The 23,314-nt window shown below is 38.8% G+C and overlaps 1 protein-coding gene across 1 annotated transcript in view; it reads right to left on the bottom strand.

Moving 5' to 3' along the window:
- The window catches only part of LOC145713618 (doublesex- and mab-3-related transcription factor C2-like), a 35,609-nt gene extending 12,516 nt beyond the window's left edge, over positions 1-23,093 (bottom strand). The window contains exon 1 of the mRNA XM_081792499.1: positions 23,025-23,093. The gene's annotated coding sequence lies outside the window, so the exon portion shown is untranslated. The remainder of the gene's footprint in view (positions 1-23,024) is intronic.
- Positions 23,094-23,314: the final 221 nt, after the last annotated feature.

Here is a 23,314-nt window from a genome sequence, read left to right as displayed (position 1 = left end):
TTAAATCAAGAGTCTGATGTTTCTCTTATTCTTCTTTCCACTGTATGATACATATTGAGAACATGGATACATAGCTTTCTAAAATAGACTATATGTAAAACATCATGGATATAGTTATTAATGTCATTCAGTAAATATGTACAAATGCAGTGATTTCATTGTAGCTTAACTTTGTCATTCTTGCTAGAGGTTTGTAAGTTTTATGGATCTTTTCAAAGAACCAGATTTTTGTTTCATTGATTTTCTCTATTGTTTTCTGTTTTGTATTTCATTGACTACTGGATTTAATCTTTACCATTGCCTTCCTTCTGCTTGCTTTGCTCTTCTTCTAGTTTCCTGAGGTGAGAACTTAGATTATTGACTTGATGCTTTTCCTTTTACTTAATGTAAATGCTTAATGATGTAAATTTCCATTTCAGCAATGCTTTAGCTCATCCACATATTTTGATATGTTTTGTAATCATTTCTATTCAGTTCAATTCATTTCTTGATGTGCTGGAACATTTTCTCTTTAGTCCGTGGATTGAGTGGCCTCCTTACCACTGGGTGTTAAAATCATTTCAGCAGGGATAGGGAAGTCTCCTTACTGCCTGGTGGAGGTATAGTTCCAGAATCTCCACGTGATTGATTTCCACTAACATAGGAGGGGCAGAGTGGCCCCTGTTTCTGCCAGTCAAATATGGAATTCTAGGCTTCCCGTTAGACCTTTGCTGGTTTGAGCGGGGGCAAAGCCATAGTTTGTTCTGTTGTGTTTGGCTGAAGTGGAGGAGTTATTGTCAAAGGGTTTTCTGTCTTGCAAGGCTGCCACTTTTCTGATCCTTATGCTGGAGACAGCAGGCTTTTGTTGCAGCCATTTTGTTGTTCTCATTGTCATCCTTGTCATCATCATTGGTTTGCTTATGCCTTTTGTCATTTCTGGGTAGCTGGCTTCTTCAGCTCAAAGTCTGGGATATATGGCACAGAAAGAAAACCAAGGGAACTCACCATTGTGTTCTTCCTTTGGTTCTGAGATCCCTAATTGTTCTGCCTTCTCTTCTCCACTTTGCAGAGTCCTATGTTTATTTTATACATGGTGCCCAGGCTTTTAGATTGTAGTGGTAAGAATAGGGAGATGTACCTCTACTCTATCTTCCCAGAAGCATAAATATCTATATGAATTTAATTATAAGTACTGATTTTTCACGTGTGTTTGGATTTAAAATTAAATTTAAATTCAATTTTAATCCAACTTAAAATAATTGAATTTTAAGTGAAAATTAAAATTAAATATAGCTTTTGAATTCAATATGTTTGTCTTTGATCAGAAACTCTAAGTTTTGCAAAAAATAAACACATCTACCTGATAAGGTATTTGAAAAATATATCCCAAATTGCATGTGCTTTGAAGAGATAAGAATTAACATTCAAAAGACTCCCAGATAAATCAGGCATAATTAAAACAGTTCCATTGTAGGTAAAACACAAATTTTAGGTCAGAATCATAGTTTCATGGGGAAATTTCTCAGTCCCTCAACTTTGGATGTTTTCCCCAATTTCTAAGGTATATCCACTTCATTGAGTTAATATTCAGAAACATATTTCAGCTTCAATAACCAAATATGAGTATTCCTACAAAAGCTATTAAAATGACAATTAGGAAATTCAGTAGATGTGGGAAATTTGTCACTTGGTAAATTCATTAATTTTAGGCGAGTTGATTTTGTTGCTACCCAGCATCACAAAGCATAACAGGGAGAATCCTGGACAAAGGGGGCTCTTCTCCTGGCCATCATCCATCTGTGCAAGCACATGGAGGGAGGAACTCATTGTTGGCCAAATGAGGCAAGTGGATTCTGAATCTCTTAATTTGGATTACTATAATAGCTTTTGTGTATTTGTGGCATTTCGGAGGCCTATCGATAGTAATTAGAGCTAATATTTTGGGGGCATTAGTTATTTGCCAGACAGTGCACTAAATGTCTACAAACAGTGTCACATTTAACAAGCCCTCCTCCCATTATTACCCTCAGTTTTGCAAATTGGAAATCTGAGGCTGAGAGAGACTAAGTAATTTGCCCAGCTAAGCAGTGGTTAGAACCAAGTTTCAAATTAAAAACTGTCAAGAGACTCTTAATAACTGAGAACAAACTGAGGGTTGATGGGGGGTGGGAGGGGGGGAGGGTGGGTGATGGGTATTGAGGAGGGCACCTTTTGGGATGAGCACTGGGTGTTGTATGGAAACCAATTTGACAATAAATTTCATATTTAAAAAAATAAAAATAAAAATTGTCTATCTTATACAATTGTCATTTGTGGGCTCTTGACATCTTTACAGGCATCTTTATCCAAGGTCCCAGAATACCTTGAGTAATCAAGCCCTGAACACACCGGCTGTACATTAGCAGGCATCTCTTGCAGTTCAAAGGGTTTCACATAAATAGACATTCATTGTATGTAAACTCAGATTTTAGGTTACTGTTGGGAATCTTTGATCAATGACTGAGTGATATTTGTTAAATATGCAGAGACTGATTCAGAGGGAGAAACGTGGAGCTATATTTCCATACTGTGGTGTGAAGAGTAGTCTTTTGGGCCTCTTCTATGTTTTAAACAGAAGCCTATCAATAACCAGCAGGGCAGTGGGCTGCATCAATATAAACATAAGCTATTTCAGTGGAAAATACTAACTTGGTGCTATGGAATTATGAAAACCATAATTAGTTGTTCAAACAAATCTTTGTTTCTAACTCTTCCTATGGGAGATCTCTGCAGCCCCTCATCTACATTTTCATTCACTAGAGTCTCTCAGCTTCCTGAACGGATTACAGATGAAGTTAGCTGTGACCAGAGATATTAGTCCAGGCTTGCTGCCAAATATCCAGGTGAAAATCTGGTTTTATTTAAGACATGGTGGCCAAAAATAACTCCCATTGAACTGAAGATATAATTTGGTGACCAGATGCAGGTGTGGCAATCATTGTGTTTGAAATGTTCCAGTTAAATTGATGGTTTTTCAAGAGTGACAACTTTGAGATGAAAGATGGTGTCTTATACATCTTTGCTCCTACAGCTCCTGTTGTGGTCCTTTTCACATGGTCGGTGACCAAGAAAAGTTCTATCTTGAGAGACATGTAACTGCCAAGCACAGCCACAAACACCTTGTTAGACAAGCACAGTGAAAGTTTGTACTGGAAGCCAGCCAAAACTGGCAGAAGAACCTCTGAAAATTCTGTCCTCCCTAAAAGTCATGAGAAAACTGGCAGAATTTTCAAAATCAATGTTTTCAGAACTCTGGAAATTCACCAAAAGCATGCAACACCATCAGGTATGTTTATTCTAGAGAAACAGATGAATCTCAGTAGGAAGAGTGAGTTATGTGGCATATCAACTGGCCCTATTCCCATGTTCCTCTATCCAAGGCTTCTATGGTAGCCTTGAATATGGATGGCCTGCAGTCTCAGTGAAAACCAGCAGCCTGGCAGCTGCCACAGGGAGCAGAATGGAGATGGGCCTCCTGCAAAGTTTCACTTCCAGGGAATTGTCATTATATGACCTGTATGGTTGGTTCTGGATGACCCCACTTGCATGGCTGTCTGTATTTGCACTGATTCAGAGCTTGCCCATTTGAAATGTCTTTTCCCTGGGGGCACTTGTCAAAAACATGTAGGGGCAATTGTTTAACCTTGCAGCTGCCTCAGGCATTAGACAACACGTGGGGGCATACAATAGGTGAACCAAATCCTTAAAAACACTGAGTAGTAAGATGTTCACAGGGACTTTAAGAAGTTGTGACATTATCTCAATTAATCTTTGACAAAGCAGGAAAGAGTATCCAATGGAAAAAAAAGTTTCTTCAACAAGGATACTGGACCACTTTCTTACACCATACACAAAAATAAACTCAAGATGGATGGAAAACCTAAATGTGAGACAGAAAACCATCAGTCTTAGAGGAGAACACAGGCAGCAACCTCTTTGACCTCAGCTGCAGCAACTTCCTACTAGACATATCTCCCAGAGGCAAGGGAAACAAAAGCAAAAATGAACGGTTGGGACTTCATCAAAATAAAAAGCTTCTGCACAGTGAAGGAAACAACAAAACTAAAAGGCAGCCTACAGAATGGGAGAAGATATTTGCAAATGACATATCTGATAAAGGGTTAGCATCCAAAATCTATGAAGAACTTAGCACACTCAACACCCAAACAAGAAATAATCCAGTGAAGCAATGAGAAGACATGAATAGCCACTTTCCCACAGAAAACATCCTGATGTCTAACAGACACATGAAAAGATGCTCAACATCACTCATCATCAGGGAAATACTTATCAAAACCATGATAAGATACCACCTCACACCTGTCAGAATGGCTAAAATTAACCACACAGGAAAGAACAGGTGTTGGTGAGGATGCAAAACAAGGGGAGCCCTCTTACACTGTTGGTGGGAATGCAACCTGGTGCAACCACTCTGGAAAACAGTGTGGAGTTTCCTCAAAAAGTTAAAATTAGGGGGCGTTTGGGTGGTTCAGTCGGTTAAGCGTCCAACTTCGGCTCAGATCAACGATCTCATGGTTTGTGAGTTTAAGTCCCACGTTGGGCTCTGTGCTGAAAGCTCAGGGCCTGGAGCCTGCTTCAGGTTCTGTGTTTCCCCCTCTCTCTCTGCCCCTCCCCTGCGCGCTCTCTCTCTCTCTCTCTCTCACACACACACACACACACACACACACATAAATAAACACTAAGAAATTAAAAAAAAAATTAAGAATAGAGCTATCCTACAATCCAGCAATTGCACTACTAGGAATTTACCCAAAGGATACAAAAATCCACATTCAAAGGGGTATATGCACCCCAATGTTCATAGCAACATTATCAACAGTAGCCAAGCTATGGAGAGAACCCAAATGTCCATCGACTGATGAATGGATAAAGAAGATGTGGTGTGCCTTTCAGATAAAGGCAAATATAATATGATTTCACTCATATGTGGAATTAAGAAATGAAACAGATGAACATGGGGGGGGGGGGAGACAGAGGGAAACAAACCATGAGAGACTGTTAAATTAGAGAACAAACTGAGCGTTGATGGAGGGAGGTGGGTGGGGGTGGGCTAGATGAGTGATGGGTATTAAGGTGGGCACTTGTTATAATGAGCACTGAGTATTGGATGTAAGTGATGAATCGCTGAAGTCTACTCCTGAAACCAATGTTGCACTGTATGTTAACTAACTAGAATTTAAACCCAAATTGAAAAAAAAAGATCTGTGACCTTATCCCTATGAATCCGGAAGGCCAGACACATTCCTAAGACCACAGCATGCTCCAGAAAGATCCAAAAAGTCTCTAAGCTCTCAACTCAGGTTTAATTTGAGGGTCTGAGAAGGCAGAAATGAAAGCCTGCGTGGCTGAGTGTGGAAGGCATGCCCAACATAAACACGTCACTCACATGTCAAAGACTGTTTTTTTTTTTAAATTTTTAACGTTTTTTATTTATTTTGGAGACAGAAAAATTCAGAGCATGAGCAGGGGAGGGGCAGAGAGAGAGGGAGACACAGAATCCAAAGCAGGTTCCAGGCTCTGAGCTGTCAGCACAGAGCCCAATGTGGGGCTCAAACTCACAAGCCGTGAGATCATGACCTGAGATGAAGTCGGATGCTTAACTGAATGAGCCACTCAGGCACCCCAAAAGACTGAGTGTTTTAACAGTTACAAGCATTTAATCTCTGCCCAATCATTAGTTAACCACTAAGCTAGCCGAGCAGTGAATTCAGTGGCCATATACAACAAAGGATACAGACTTTACAGAAGCAGTTCAGAAAAGTTACAAAACAAATGACAACAAAAATACCAACAACAGACAGCAACAATGAAACCTGGAGAAGAGGCAGAATCTGAATTCCAGAGTCACCACGTTATATTACTTAAAATGTCCAGCTTTTGATAAAAGCCTATCAGATGTGCAAAGAAACAGGAAAGTATGGGACATACACTGGGATACCCAGACATTGGATTTACTAGACAGAGACTTTAAGTCAGTTATTGTAAATATGTTCAAACATCTAATGGAAGCTGTGTCTTATGAATTAAAGGGAAGTATGAGAATGATGATTTATTAAGCAGATATATCAGCAAAGAGATAGAAATCATTTTTAAAATATCAAACAGAAATTCTGGAGTTGAAAATATAATAACTGCAGTGAAAAATTCATGATACCAGCTCAACAGAAATTGCATTTGGGGTTAAAAAGAATCACCAAACGTGGAAGTTAAAGCCAATTGAGATTGTATAGTCTGAGGAAAAGAAAGAAAAAGTAATGAAGAAAAATGAACAGAGCCTCAGAGACCTTGTAGGATGTGATAAAGCACAACACTTATGCACAGTGAGAGTCCCTGGAGGAGAGAAGAGGAGATAAAGGGAAATAAAGACTGTTAGAAAAATATGGGGCACATGGGTGGCTCAGTTGGTTAAGTGTCTGACTCTTGATTTCGGCTCAGGTCATGATCTCACAGTTCGTGAGATGGAGCGCAGTATCGGGCCCTTCACTGACAGCACGAGCCTTCTTGGGATTCTCTCTGCCTCTCTTTCTCTCTCTCTCTCTCAAAGTAAACTTAAAAAGAAGTAAGTAATGGCCCAATACTTCCCAAATTTTACTAAAATTATGAATCTAGTGAAACAAAATGATTGAAAACTCCATGGAGGATAGACTCAAGGAGAGCTGCACCTAGAAACAGCTTAATCAAACTCCTGAAAACCAAAAGCAATGAGAGAAGGTTGAAAGCAGACATACAAAGCAGCTCATCACATACAAGGGACCCCCAGTAAGATTAACAGCTGATTTCTCATCAGAAACCATGGGGAACAGAATATAGTGGGAAGTCAAAATGCTGAAAGAAAAAGACTGTCAGACAAGAATTCTCTATCCAGCAAAACTAGCCTTCAAAAATGATGGTGAAATAAAGCCATTCTCAGGTAAGGGAAAAACTGAGTGAATTTATCACTAGCAGGCCTGTCTTACAAGAAATGTTAAGGGGGAAATCCCCCAAAGACACTAGAGAGTAACTCAAATCCACATGCAGAAATAGAGAGCATCACTAAAGTTAACTAGGCTGGCACTTATAAAAGACAGCATAAACATATTGTTTGTAACTTTCTTCTGACTTTACCCGATTTAAAACACAAGTGCATAGAGCAATAATTATGGAACTATCTGGGTGGACTTTAAAGGTATAAAGATGCAATTTAAATGACAATAATAGTACAAAAGAGCTGGAGAGTCCAGAGGTATAAAGATCAAAGTTTTTACATAGTATTGAAATTAAATTGGTATTAATCTGAGTTAGATTCTTTTTCAATTAAGATCTTAATTGTAATTTGTGAGGCAACCACTAAGAAATAATTCAAAATTGTAGTAAACAATAAAAACGGTATGAGAGAAAATATTTTTAACACAAAGTGGTACCTCAGTGGTGAGAGAGAGAAACATGAAAACATGAGAAAAAAAATGACAGTGGCAGACATAAATCATACCATATCATTAATTACATTAAATGTAAGTGGAATGAACATGAAAAGACAAAGCAGTTATTGGCAGAATGTCATGCAGATAAAAAGCAGAATGGTGGTTGACAGGGATTGTGGGAAGAGAAGGGGAATGGAGAGTTAGTGTTTCATGGGTACAGAATTTCATCTGGGGGAAATGAAAAGGGTCCGGAGATGAATATGTTGATGGTTGCACAACAATGTGATTGTGCTTAATGAAACAAAGATGTATGCCTAAAAATGGTTAAATGTTAAATTTTACACCATGCATATTTGACTGCAATTTATAAAAAGGAAAAAAAGAAAAGAAAAGAAAAGGCATGCCCTGCCCATTGTTTGGGAAAGTAAATATTTTAACCTGGCCACACACCCCAAACTGATCTACAGATTCAATGAAATCTCCAACAAAATTCCAGCTGACTTCTCTGCAAAAATAAGTAAGCTGGTCCCAAAACTTTCATGGAAATTCAAGGATTCAAGAATAGCCAAAGAAACCTTTAAAAAGAAGGTTAAACTTGGATGACTCACACTTCCCAATTTCAAATCTTAACTACGAAACTCCAACAATGAAGACAGTGTGGGTTTAGCATAAGGATTGTTATATAGATTAATGGAATAGGATTGAAAGTCCATCAAAACATTTTCACACTTACAGCCAGTTGGTTTTCAAACAGGTGGCAGGATAGTTATATGGGGTAAAAAGGAGTGTTTTCAACAAATGTTGCTAGGAGAACTGGATATCCACAAGCAAAAGAATGAAATTGGACCCAATCCTTATTTTACTCCCTATACAAAAATTAATTCAAAATGGATCACAGACCTAAATATACGAGCTAAAAGTGTAGAACTCTAAGAAGAAAGCATAGCAGTAAATTTTCATGATAGGTTTAGGCAGCGTTTTCTTATACACAACACCAAAAGGCCAAGGTACACATTAAAAAGAGATATAATAAACTTCATCAGATTTTATTTATTTATTTATTTTTGAAGTCTTTATTTTTTTATTTTTTTTCAATATATGAAATTTATTGTCAAATTGGTTTCCATACAACACCCAGTGCTCATCCCAAAAGGTGCCCTCCTCAATACCCATCACCCACCCTGCCCTCCCTCCCACCCCCCATCAACCCTCAGTTTGTTCTCAGTTTTTAAGAGTCTCTTATGCTTTGGTTCTCTCCTACTTTAACCTCTTTTTTTTTTCCTTCCCCTCCCCCATGGGTTTCTGTTAAGTTTCTCAGGATCCACATAAGAGTGAAAACATATGGTATCTGTCTTTCTCTGTATGGCTTATTTCACTTAGCATATCTACCCTGTGACCCAAGGGATTACAGGAGTACTGATGCATAGGGGCACTTGTACCCAATGTTTATAGCAGCACTCTCAACAATAGCCAAATTATGAAAAGAGCCTAAATGTCCATCAACTAATGAATGTATAAAGAAATTGTGGTTTATATACACAATGGAGTACTATGTGGCAATGAGAAAGAATGAAATATGACCCTTTGTAGCAACGTGGATGGAACTGGAGAGTGTTCATCAGATTTTAAAAACGCTATTTCCTGCAAATAATGCCATGAAGAAAGTGAAAAGAGAACTTGCAGAATGGGGAAAGTATTTGTATCCAGATGATATAAATTAGTTTTACAAACCAATAATAAAATATATAACCTCATTGAGAAATGAGGAAAACATGTGAATAGTCATTTTCCCCAAAAGATAGAGAAATGGCCAATAAGCACATGAAAAGTGGCTTGATGACATTCGTCCTTAGGGAAATGCAAATTAAAACCATAGTGAGGACCTACTTTACACCCACTAGAATAGCTAAAATAAAAAAGATGAAAAATCATTGTTGTTGAGGATGTGGAAAAATGTGAACCCTCAAACATTGCTGGTTGGAATGTAAAGTGGTGCATACACTTTGGAAAAGTGTCTGCCATTCCCTCAAATATTAAACGCAGGGTTATCATGTAACAAAGCAGTTCCAGTCCTGGGTATTTACCCGAGAAAAATTAAAATATATATCCACACAAAAGCTTGCATAAGATTCCCCCAAAGTGGAAACAAACCAAATGCCCATCAACTGATGAATGGATACATAAAATGGGATATATCCACACAATGGAATGTTATTTGGCCATAAAAACAAATGAAGTACTGAAAAGCACTCAGGAAGATGATGGAGCAGGAAGATAACTGAGTTCACCACCTCCTTCAGACACACTGAGGCAACAACTACATGTATTGCAACTCACTCTGAACATGACCTGAAGACTGGAAGAGCAGATCTTCCACAACTAAAGTCATAAAGAGAAGTTTACATTGAAAAGAGTAGGAAGGGCAGAGATGCAGTCAGGAACCAAACCACCAGACGGGAAGGATATCACAAGTACAGAAGAGTGGAGAAGCAAAGGAGTAAAGGGATCAAGCCCCAAATTGAGCACCCCTGGCCCTTGGGACCTGCCCTGAGAAGACAACTCCCCATAAAGTCTGGCTTTAAAAATAAAAAATCAATGGGGCTTACCTCGAGAAGAGCTGGATGGCTATGGGAAACAAAGTATGTGCTCTTTAAGAGTTAGTATACCATATCACTTGGCATGAGACAAAGCACAGAAGCATCGGTTTGAAAAATACCTGGGTTATATGTGAAGGAGATTTATTGACTAATTTTAGGATGTGTGCTGGAGGCAGAGGGATCTGTAGGAGCTCTCTTTGGGATGGAAGTGATGGTGAGCACCATTTTTCTTGCCCTCCTTCAGCCTAGACAACCATACACTTGCAAAAGCTGGGTTTGACACTCTCCATCTATCTTGCTAGTACCACTTGTCCTGCCCCAGCATTCACCTGCAGACCACCTCATTCAATCTTCCTGCCCCAGCAAGTGCCCTTCTTGCCATACTGGTGAGATATTATAAAGTTTATTATTAAAACTTATTACATTTTAAAGTTCATTATTAAAATTTATTAATATTCTAAAGTTTATTATAGTGATGGCTGCACAACTCTTAAATATGCTCAAATAAATTGAATTGAAAAATTTAAATGAGTTAATTGAATGGTATGTGAATTATATCTTGATAAACTGTTCTAAAAATGGGGAATTGAAGCTATTTAGAGCCAAATAATATTGAGTGGATCATCATGAACACATCTTCACGAAAAGAAAGGTTAGTTAAATGAAATTCTGCAGTCAGAAGTAAAATGATACTACATGGAAACTTGGATTGGCCAAAAAGAATGAAGGAATAAAACACACACACAAACACACACACACACACACACACACATATATATATATATATATATATAATATTTTGTCATTAAAAATTATAAAAGATAATTGTCTATTTATAACAAATTAATATGAAAGGGTAATGGCATTTACAACTTACATAGAAGCAAAATATATGCAAAGGATGCTCCAAAATGCCGGAGTAGGAAATTTCATTGTATGTGAAATGGTGTCTATTATTTGAAGATAGAGTATGATACATTAAAGGTGCATACTGAAAGCCCAAGAGTAGCCACTGTAGTAAAATATAATAGTTATAGCTAACATAAATGCGAGGAACAAAGAACAGAGAACAAATGTGACAAATAGTAAGCTACTATCAAGTTTGTGGTTTAAAAAAATGTATTGATAATTGCACTAAATTTAAAGGACCTACACACTGGAAGAAAACGGTTTGGAAGGAGTTCAGTTTCCAGTTTGGAAGAAATTTAGATGTATACTATATACAAATATGCAAATAGATTAGAAATGAATAGGTGAAAAAAAAGGTATACCATACAAATACTAATTGAGAAACAGCTGAGTGTGTATATGATTATCAGAGAAATCATACCAAAGGATATAACCAGAGGCAAAGTTGTATATTCCATGAAGACAGAGCCTGTGTTGGGTCTTAACACAAGTCTCAAGAAGTTTACAGGAGCTGAAATCATACAGAGCAGGTTTTCTGAGCTGTAACAGCATTAAACGAGAAAGCAATAACATAAACATAGTATAAAAATCCCAAATTACTTGTAAATTAAGCAGAAAATATTTTAATAACCCATAGGCTGGAGAATATATCACAAAGGAAATTACAAAATATTTTTAATTGGAATGAAAATGAAAGCACAGCATAACAAACAAAATTTGAGGGATGCAGATATAGAGTGGCACTTAGAGGAAATTTTATTGCACTAAGTTTTTATATTATAAAAGAACAAAGGGCTCGAATCAATATATATAATATAAAAGAAGAGCAAGGTAAATGGAAGGGAAATAAGGTCCATTAAAAAGAGGATAGATAGATAGATAGATGACAGATAGATAGTTAGATAGAAATCTCCAGGTACTGTCCTTAAAGAAACACATGCATCAAAACTACTAGATCAAGAGTTTAAAAGAACTCTTTTAAATATGTTCAAAGAGCTAAAGGAAAATACAGATAAAGAACTAAAGGAAATCATGAAGATGATATATGAACGAAAGGCTAATAGCAACAAAGATAAATTAGTTTTTAAAGTGCGAAACAAAAATTCTAGGGATGGAAAATACAATGGGTAAAATGATAAATTCACTAGAGGGTTTTCAACAGCAGACTCAAATAGACAGAAGAAACAATCAATAAACTTGAACAGAGTTGATTTGAAATTACTGAGTCTGAGGAGCAAAAGGGAAAAAGAATGAATCAAGTTGAAGAAAGACTAAGGGGCTTCTAGTATTTCACCAGGTGGAACAATATATGCATTACAGAAGTTCCAGAAGGGTTAGGGAGCATGCAGAGAGATTATTCAGAGATAATGGCTGAAAACATACCAAATTTGAAGAAAGACATAACTACACAAATCCAAGACACTGAAGGATCCAAGCAAGATAAACACAAGGACATCCACCCCAAGACACATTGTAATCAACCTGTCAAAAGCCAAAGACAAAAAGAGAATCTTCAAAAGAGCAAGAGAAAAGTGGTTCATTATGTATAAGGGACCCCTAAGAAGACTATTAGCAAATTTCTCAGCAGAACCCTTGAAGTCCAGAAGGTAGTGAGATGATATATTTAAGTCCTGAAAGAAAAACACTGTCAACCAAGAACACTATATCCAGCAACACTGTTCCTCAAAATGACAAAGAAGACGTTCTGAAAGAAACAAAAGCTGATGGAGTTCATTACCACTAGGCCTGCCATCCAAGATATGTTAAAGGGAGTCCTTCAAGTGGAAACTAAAGGACTCTAGACAGTAATTTGAAGCCATATGATAATATAAATTATCCAGTAAAGGTAAATATATGGGCACATAAAAACGTATGTTATTGTAATTTTCATTTGTAACTCTATTTTGTTTTCTATAGAGTATGAACGACAAATGCATAAAAATAATAAGCCCATGTCAATAGGTACATAATATATAAATATAAAATTTGTGAGGCTGGGCTCACCGCGTGTCCTGCTGATCACTTAGATTCCACCTACACCTGCCTAACTAACCCAGAAAACCACCAGAAGACTAGCAGAACGGAGTATCCGGAGCCAAGCACAGACGAGAGGCCCATGGAAGAGGGTAGGAAGGGCGGCGAGGCGATGCGCGCTACACGGACTGGTGGGAGGGAGCCGGGGGTAGAGGGGCGGCCCGCCAGCCAAGCAGAGCCCCCGAGTCTGGCTTGCAAAAGCAGAGGGGCTGGACGGAGTGTTCCGACAGCAAGCGCGACTTAGCGTCTGGGAGGTCATAAGTTAACAGCTCTGCTCTGAAAGCGGGAAGGCTGGAGGACAAAGGGAGGGAGAGTTGCTGAGCCCCGGGACAACAGAGCTCAGTTTGGCGGGGGAACAAAGGCGCTCGCCAGCGCCATCTCCCTCCCCCATCCCCCAGCCAAAATCCCAAAGGGAACCAGTTCCTGCCAGGGAACTTGCTTGCTCCACGCAAACACCCATCGCTGTGCTTCTGTGGAGCCACCCCTCCAGCAGCGGGTCTGACTCCCTCCCGCTGCCACAGGGCCCCTCCTGAAGTGGATCACCTAAGGAGAAGCGAGCTAAGCCTGCGCCTCCTGCCCCCGTGCACCTTCCTACCCACCCCAGCTAATATGCCAGATCCCCAGCACCACAAGCCTGGCAGTGTGCAAGTAGCCCAGACGGGCCATGCCACCCCACAGTGAATCCCGCCCCTAGGAGAGGGGAAGAGAAGGCACACACCAGTCTGACTGTGGCCCCAGCGGGTGGGCTGGGGGCAGACATCAGGTCTGACTGCGGCCCCGCCCACCAACTCCAGTTATACACCACAGCACAGGGGAAGTGCCCTGCAGGTCCCCACCACTCCAGGGACTATCCAAAATGACCAAATGGAAGAATTCCCCTCAGAAGAATCTCCAGGAAATAACAACAGCTAATGAACTGATCAAAAAGGATTTAAATAATATAACAGAAAGTGAATTTAGAATAATAGTCATAAAATTAATCGCTGGGCTTGAAAACAGTATAGAGGACAGCAGAGAATCTCTTGCTACAGAGATCAAGGCACTAAGGAGTAGTCAGGAGGAGCCGAAAAACGCTTTAAACGAAATGCAAAACAAAATGGAAACAACGACAGCTCGGATTAAAGAGGCAGAGGAGAGAATAGGTGAACTAGAAGATAAAGTTAGGGAAAAAGAGGAAGCTGAGAAAAAGAGAGATAAAAAAATCCAGGAGTATGAGGGGAAAATTAGAGAACTAAGTGATACACTAAAAAGAAATAATATACGCATAAGTGGTATCCCAGAGGAGGAAGAGAGAGGGAAAGGTGCTGAAGGTGTACTTGAAGAAATAATAGCTGAGAACTTCCCTGAACTGGGGAAGGAAAAAGGCATTGAAATCCAAGAGGCACAGAGAACTCCCTTCAGACGTAACTTGAATCGATCTTCTGCACGACATATCATAGTGAAACTGGCAAAATACAAGGATAAAGAGAAAATTCTGAAAGCAGCAAGGGATAAACGTGCCCTCACATATAAAGGGAGACCTATAAGACTCGTGACTGATCTCTCTTTTGAAACTTGGCAGGCCAGAAAGGCTTGGCACGAGATCTTTAATGTACTGAACAGGAAAAATATGCAGCCGAGAATCCTTTATCCAGCAAGTCTGTCATTTAGAATAGAAGGAGAGATAAAGGTCTTCCCAAACAAACAAAAACTGAAGGAATTTGTCACCACGAAACCAGCCCTACAAGAGATCCTAAGGGGGATCCTGTGAGACAAAGTACCAGAGACATCACTACAAGCATAAAACATACAGACATCACAATGACTCTAAACCCGTATCTTTCTATAATAACACTGAATGTAAATGGATTAAATGCACCAACCAAAAGACATAGGGTATCAGAATGGATAAAAAAACAAGACCCATCTATTTGCTGTCTATAAGAGACTCATTTTAGATCGGAGGACACCTTTAGATTGAGAGTGAGGGGATGGAGAACTATTTATCACGCTACTGGAAGCCAAAAGAAAGCTGGAGTAGCCATACTTATATCAGACAAACTAGACTTTAAATTAAAGGCTGTAACAAGAGATGAAGAAGGGCATTATATAATAATTACAGGGTCTATACACCAGGAAGAGCTAACAATTATAAATGTCTATGCGTCGAATACTGGAGCCCCCAAATATAAAAAACAATTACTCATAAACATAAGCAACCTTATTGATAAGAATGTGGTAATTGCAGGGGACTTTAATACTCCACTTACAGAAATGGATAGATCATCTAGACACATGGTCAATAAAGAAACAAGGGCCGTGAATGGTACATTGGATCAGATGGACTTGACAGATATATTTAACTCTGCATCCCAAAGCAATAGAATATTGCACCTTCTCGAGTGCACATGGAACATTCTCCAAGACAGATCACATACTGGGTCACCAAGCAGCCCTTCATAAGTGTACAAGAATTGAGATCATACCATGCACACTTTCAGACACAATGCTATGAAGCTTGAAATCAACCACAGGAAAAAGTCTGGAAAACCTCCAAAAGCATGGAGGTTAAAGAACACCCTACAAAAGAATGAATGTGTCAACCAGGCAATTAGAGAAGAAATTTAAAAATATATGGAAATAAATGAAAATGAAAATACAACAACACAAATGCTTTGGGATGCAGTGAAGGTAGTACTGAGAAGAAAATACATTGCAATCCAGGCCTATCTCAAGAAACAAGAAAAATCCCAAATACAAAATCTAGCAGCACACCTAAAGGAAATAGAAGCAGAAGAGCAAAGACAGCCTAAAATCAGCAGAAGAAGAGAAATAATAAAGATCAGAGCAGAAATAAACAATATAGAATCTAAAAAAACTGTAGAGCAGATCAACGAAACCAAGAGTTGGTTTTTTGAAAAAATAAACAAAATTGACAAACCTCTAGCCAGGCTTCTCAAAAAGAAAAGGGAGATGACCCAAATAGATAAAATCATAAATGAAAATGGAATTATTACAACCAATCCCACAGAGATACAAACAATTATCAGGGAATACTATGAAAAATTAGATGCCAACAAATTGGACAACCTGGAAGAAATGGACAAATTCCTAAACACCCACACTCTTCCAAAACTCAATCAGGAGGAAATAGAAAGCTTGAACAGACCCATAACCAGCGAAGAAATTGAATCGGTTATCAAAAATCTCCCAACAAATAAGAGTCCAGGACCAGATGGCTTCCCAGGGGAGTTCTACCAGACGTTTAAAGCAGAGATAATACCTATCCTTCTCAAGCTATTCCAAGAAATAGAAAGGGAAGGGAAACTTCCAGACTCATTCTATGAAGCCAGTATGACTTTGATTCCTAAACCAGACAGAGACCCAGTAAAAAAAGAGAACTACAGGCCAATATCCCTGATGAATATAGATGCAAACATTCTCAATAAGATACTAGCAAATCGAATTCAACAGCATATAAAAAGAATGATTCACCATGATCAAGTGGGATTCATTCCTGGGATGCAGGGCTGGTTCAACATTCGCAAATCAATCAACGTGATACATCACATTAATAAAAGAAAAGAGAGGAACCATATGATCCTGTCAATCGATGCAGAAAAGGCCTTTGACAAAATCCAGCACCCTTTCTTAATAAAAACCCTTGAGAAAGTCGGGAAGAAGGAACATACTTAAACATCATCAAAGCCGTTTATGAAAAGCCCACAGCTAACATCATCCTCAATGGGGAAAAACTGAGAGCTTTTTCCCTGAGATCAGGAACACGACAGGGATGTCCACTCTCACCGCTGTTGTTTAACATAGTGCTGGAAGTTCTAGCATCAGCAATCAGACAACAAAAGGAAATCAAAGGCATCAAAATTGGCAAGGATGAAGTCAAGCTTTCGCTTTTTGCAGATGACATGATATTATACATGGAAAATCCGATAGACTCCACCAAAAGTCTGCTAGAACTGATACATGAATTCAGCAAAGTTGCAGGATACAAAATCAATGTACAGAAATCAGTTGCATTCTTATACACTAACAATGAAGCAACAGAAAGACAAATAAAGAAACTGATCCCATTCACAATTGCACCAAGAAGCATAAAATACCTAGGAATAAATCTAACCAAAGATGTAAAAGATCTGTATGCTGAAAACTATAGAAAGCTTATGAAGGTAATTGAAGAAGATATAAAGAAATGGAAAGACATTCCCTGCTCATGGATGGGAAGAATAAATATTGCCAAAATGTCCATACTACCCAAAGCTATCTACACATTCAATGCAATCCCAATCAAAATTGCACCAGCATTCTTCTCGAAACTAGAAGAAGCAATTCTAAAATTCATATGGAACCACAAAAGGCCCCGAATAGCCAAAGTAATTTTGAAGAAGAAGGCCAAAGCAGGAGGCAGCACAATCCCAGACTTTAGCCTCTACTCCAAAGCTGTCATCATCAAGACAGCATGGTATTGGCACAAAAACAGACACATAGACCAATGGAATAGAATAGAAACCCCAGAACTAGACCCACAAACATATGGCCAACTAATCTTTGAGAAAGCAGGAAAGAACATCCAATGGAAAAAAGACAGTCTCTTTAACAAATGGTGCTGGGAGAACTGGACAGCAACATGCAGAAGGTTGAAACTAGACCACTTTCTCACACCATTCACAAAAATAAACTCAAAATGGATAAAGGACCTGAATGTGAGACAGGAAACCATCAAAACCCTAGAGGAGAAAGCAGTAAAAGACCTCCCTGACCTCAGTTGTAGCAATCTCTTACTCGACACATCCCCAAAGGCAAGGGAATTAAAAGCAAAAGTGAATTACTGGGACCTTATGAAGATCAAAAGCTTCTGCACAGCAAAGGAAACAACCAACAAAACTAAAAGGCAACCAACGGAATGGGAAAAGATATTTGCAAATGACATATCGGACAAAGGGCTAGTATCCAAAATCTATAAAGAGCTCACCAAGCTCCACACCCAAAAAACAAATAACCCAGTGAAGAAATGGGCAGAAAACATGAATAGACACTTCTCTAAAGAAGACATCCGGATGGCCAACAGGCACATGAAAAGATGCTCAACGTCGCTCCTCATCAGGGAAATACAAATCAAAACCACACTCAGATATCACCTCACTCCAGTCAGAGTGGCCAAAATGAGGAAATCAGGAGACTATAGATGCTGGCGAGGATGTGGAGAAATGGGAACCCTCTTGCACTGTTGGTGGGAATGCAAATTGGTGCAGCCACTCTGGAAAGCAGTGTGGAGGTTCCTCAGAAAATTAAAAATAGACCTACCCTATGACCCAGCAAAGCACTGCTAGGAATTTACCCAAGGGATACAGGAGTGCTGGTGCATAGGGGCACTTGTACCCCAATGTTTATAGCAGCACTCTCAACAATAGCCAAATTATGGAAAGAGCCTAAATGTCCATCAACTGATGAATGGATAAGGAAATTGTGGTTTATATACACAATGGAGTACTACATAGCAATGAGAAAGAACGAAATATGGCCCTTTGTAGCAACATGGATGGAACTGGAGAATATGATGCTAAGTGAAATAAGCCACACAGAGAAAGACAGATACCATATGTTTTCACTCTTATGTGGATCCTGAGAAACTTAACAGAAACCCATGAGGAGGGGAAGGAAAAAAAAAAAGAGGTTAGATTGGGAGAGAACCAAAGCATAAGAGACTCTTAAAAACTGAGAACAAACTGAGGGTTGATGGGGGGTGGGAGGGAGGGGAGGGTGGGTGATGGGTATTGAGGAGGGCACCTTTTGGGATGAGCACTGGGTGTTGTATGGAAACCAATTTGACAATAAATTTCATATATTGAAAAAAAATGAAATAAAATTTGTGAAATCAATCATATAAAAATGGAGGTTAAACTGTAAAGGGCTAGAGTTTGTGTGCAATTGAAGTTAAATTGGGATTAATTTAAGATAGATTGTTATACTTCAGGATGTTTTATGCAATCCCTGTAGTAGGCACAAAGAAAATATCTATTGAGTGTACACACAGAAAAACAAGAAGAAATCTAAATGTGAAACTACAAAAAGTAACTAGACATAAGGAAGAAAGTAATGGAGGAAATAAGGGACAAACTGTAAGGAATACAGAAAACAAATAACGAAATGAAAAAAAGTGTTTCCCTACTAGCACTTACTTTAAATGTTATTAAATGCATTAAACTCTCCAACTGAAAGACATAGATGGGCAGAATGGATTTTTTTTAAATGATCCAACTAAATGCTATCTACTGGAAACTCACTTAAGGTACAAGGACACACAGAAGGTGAAAGTGAAAGGATGGGTAAAGATTTTCCCTGTAAATAGTAACTAAAATAAAAGGAGCTATACTGTCAAAAGAGACAAGGAAGGTCATTTTATAATGATAAAAGGGTCAATGAACCAGGAATACATCATAATTATAACCATATTTGCACCAAATATCAGAACTCCAAAATATATGAAGAAAACATGCACAGAATTGAAGGAACACATGGTCAGCTCTACAATGATAGGAGACTTCAATAGTCACTTCTAGTAATGGTTAGAACTACCACACAGAAGATCAAAAAGGAAATGTAGGACTTGGACCACCCTATAGAACAATTGTATCTAACAAACATACAGAGAACTCCATTCCAAAACAAACAAAAACATACACACTTTTCTCTAGTACATCTGGAACATTCTCCAGCAGAGACCTTATGTTAGTCAACAAAACAAGTATTAATAAGTTTCAAGAGATGGAAATCATGCAAAGCATTTTTCCCAATCACAATGGAATGAAACTAGAAATTAGTAGCAGGAGAAAAACTAGAAAATACACCAATATGTGAAAATTGAATTTGTAATTCAAGATTTTTTTCATAAAGAAAACTTCAGTCCTAGATAGCTTCGCTGGTGAACAGTATCACACATTTAAAAGAAAAGAAAAGAAAAATACTAGCAGTCCTACAGAGCTTTTCCAGAAAATCCAGGAGGAACACTTGCCAGTTCATTTCATGAGGGCAGCATTACTTTTATACAAAAAAATAAAAAATAAAAATGGAAAATGACATTACAAGGGAAAGAAAGCACTACAGACCAGTATCCCTGATGAACATAGATGTAAAACTTACTCATGAAATTTTAGAAATTTGAATCCAATGATATCTGAATGGTATAATCCATGACCAGGCACAGTTTTTCCTAGGAATACAAGGTTATTTTATTTTATTTTATTTTATTTTATTTTATTTTATTGAGAAAGAGTGAAAGCACCCAAGTGGGGGAGGGGGCAAAGGGAGAGAGAATCTTAAGTAGGCTCCATGCTGTGTGTGAAGCCCAATGAGGCTTGATCCCACGACCTTGGTATCATGACCTGAGCTGAAAGAAATCAAGAGTTGGACGCTCAACTGACTGAGCCACCCAGGCACCCCCAAGGTCATTTTAACATTTAAAAACTACATCACTGCTTTGCCATACTAAGGGAATGAAAGAAAATCAATGATTATCACAATATGACAGAACAATCATTTGATAATATAGAATATCCAATCACAATAAAAACATCTAGTAACTTAAGAGCATAAGGGAGCATCTTCAACCTGATAAAGTTAGTCTACCAAAAAAACCTGCTGTTGGCATCATACTTGATGGTGAAAGACTGAATGCTTCTCCCATAAGTTTAGAAATATTGCAGAATGTCCACTCTTACTGTGTCAATTTGACATTACATTTGAGGTTCTATTTGATGAGATAAAAAGAAACAAAAGGCATGCAGATAGAAAAGGAAGAAAGTCAAAACTGTCTTTATTTTCACAAAGCATGATTGTCTATAGAGAAAATAGTAATCTAGGGGGAAAGAAACTCAGAAATCATCTCCCAGATCTAAGAAACAATTTAATAAGGTCGCAGGACAGAAAGTCAATATAACAAAAAGTCCTTTTTATTCCAAGATACCAGAAACAAATACCTGGAGATAGAAATTTTCTTCAATGCCACTTATGATAGCAGTAAAATAAATAGAATACCTACTGAGAATTTTGGTGTAACCTGTGCAAGACTGGTACACAGATACCTATAAAATATTGCTGAAAGAAATTAAAGAAGTGTTCAATAAATGGAGATATGTTCATGGATCAGAAGACTCAAAAAGTTTTAAGATGACAATTCTCTAGTAATTCATCTAGGGATTTGCCATAATCATAATCAAAATGAAAAGCAATTTCTAAAACTCATATGGAAATGCAAAGGACATAAAATAGCCAAGGCCATTTGGAAAAGAACAGAGATGGAGGACTTACACTACCAAATTCCCTGACTTAATATAAAGGCATGGTAACCATGACAGTGTGGTATCATCATAAAAATAGACATATGGATGAAAGGATAAAATAGAAAGCCCAGAAATAGACTTAACTATATATGGTAAGTTGATGTGTGACAAAGGTTCTAGGATGATTAATTTATCAAATAATTAATTAATGCTGCTGGGAAAAGTGTATCTCCATATGGAAAAAGAAAGCACAAGCAAACTTCAGTACCTCATGCTATATGCAGAAATTAACTCAGTGGCGCCTGGGTGGCTCAGTCGGTTAAGCCGCCGACTTCGGCTCAGGTCATGATCTCGCGGTCCGTGAGTTCAAGCCCCGCATCGGGCTCTGTGCTGACAGCTCAGAGCCTGGAGCCTGTTTCAGATTCTGTGTCTCCCTCTCTCTGACCCTCCCCAGTTCATGCTCTGTCTCTCTCTGTCTCAAAAATAAATAAACGTTAAAGAAAATTAAAAAAAAAAGAAATTAACTCAAAATAAATCATAGATCTAAGTGCAAATTGTAAAATTGAAGATCTGCAAGACAACATGAGAGAAAATTTTGTGTGTCGTGAAGTTAGGCAAAGGTATCTTAGGTAGAACATTCATTCAAAAAGTATGAATCACAAAGGAAAAATAATCAATGGACTGTTGTCAAATCTAAATACACACACACACACACACACACACACACACACACACACACCTTTTGCTTCTGAAACACCAGGGTTCAGTACCTCTGTGTGGCACAATTTTATACTCCTCATGACTGACCGTGACTTCTACTTAATCCCCAGAACAGGGTCTACTGATTTTGCAGTTACAAAAACTCACTTTATTGCCCTGGGATCCCGCTTGCGAAGCACTCCTCTTTCTCTATTTCCTGGTCAACTTTTTCCCTCACTCATTTTAGGCATGCCTCCTCTGGGAAATCTCGAAGACTCTATTCTAATTCCCAAGGCTGGATGGTTGTCACTTCTTGTTCCTCCCATAGCCATGTAAAGTTACTTCCATTGTTCTCTACTGTAATCATCCTTTTCTTGGCTTCTCTCCCACAGAGTGGCTTGAAGTAGCAACCCAGCTTCATTCATTTCTATGACCCCAGGTCATGGCCCATTGATAGGCTCCCAGAGAAGATTAGCCCTGTATCCTCACAGCTATGTAAGAGATGCTTTCCTAAACAATGCTATTTCTCAAAAACCAAATAAAAGATTCTGAGCCCACCTCCTTCCTCTTTCCCATCCAGGTACTGTTTGCAAGGGAGTTCCCCTGAATTCAGTGGCACAGACTCTCATAGTTCTTAGTGGTAAAAAGGGGGCATAACTACACAGCTTCACTTGTAACCCAAGTGTCAAAGATGAAATTTCATATGGCAGAGGTAGGCAACGATGAGCTCTTACCTTAATTATTCTGCTTTCAACTTGGCCCAGCATAGCAGCCCCCCCCACCCCCGTCCCTCACATTTTCCAAGCTCTCTAGGCCTCAAACCACCTGTCCATTACCCATCAGATGCTGATTCACAGCCATGGCATCTCACATAACCCTCTGAGAGGAAAAGCTCTGCTGTTGATTGGACTATGGATGCCATCACCTAGCTCACCCTCCTTGCTTTGATAACTCGTTTGGACCCATACACCTCCCCAGAGCTTTGATGTACGTAATCTTATGAATCTCTCCCATGTAGGGAAGGCCCAAATGAACACTCCTGTCTATGGCATCCCCACCAAATGACAACTCACCATCTGCCTGAACACCTCTGATTTTTCGGTCAGCAAGTAGAAACCTGGCTTGAGCCTGCTGGGAAGTTCAGAGAAAATAAGAAAAAGAAAAAGACTCAGGAGGGGTGGGAGTAAAGACTCAGGAACAGAGGGGATGTCACATGCCAGAAATGTATCCACTGCTTGAGCACAGTGCACTCAGCTGTGGGAGGGAGGAAGGACAGGACAGGGCCAGAGGGGCTAGAGGGGCGTGGAGGGGCCAGGCCCTTAGCCTGTTTGCATGAAGCAGAGTGAGGAGTTCAGCTGGTCTC

This window comes from Panthera onca, chromosome X (assembly GCF_046562875.1).
Source record: "Panthera onca isolate mPanOnc1 chromosome X, mPanOnc1 haplotype 2, whole genome shotgun sequence".
NCBI classification, from domain to species: domain Eukaryota; kingdom Metazoa; phylum Chordata; class Mammalia; order Carnivora; family Felidae; genus Panthera; species Panthera onca.
Note: the sequence above shows the minus strand (reverse complement) of the source record. Positions and strands in the feature narration are given on the sequence as shown.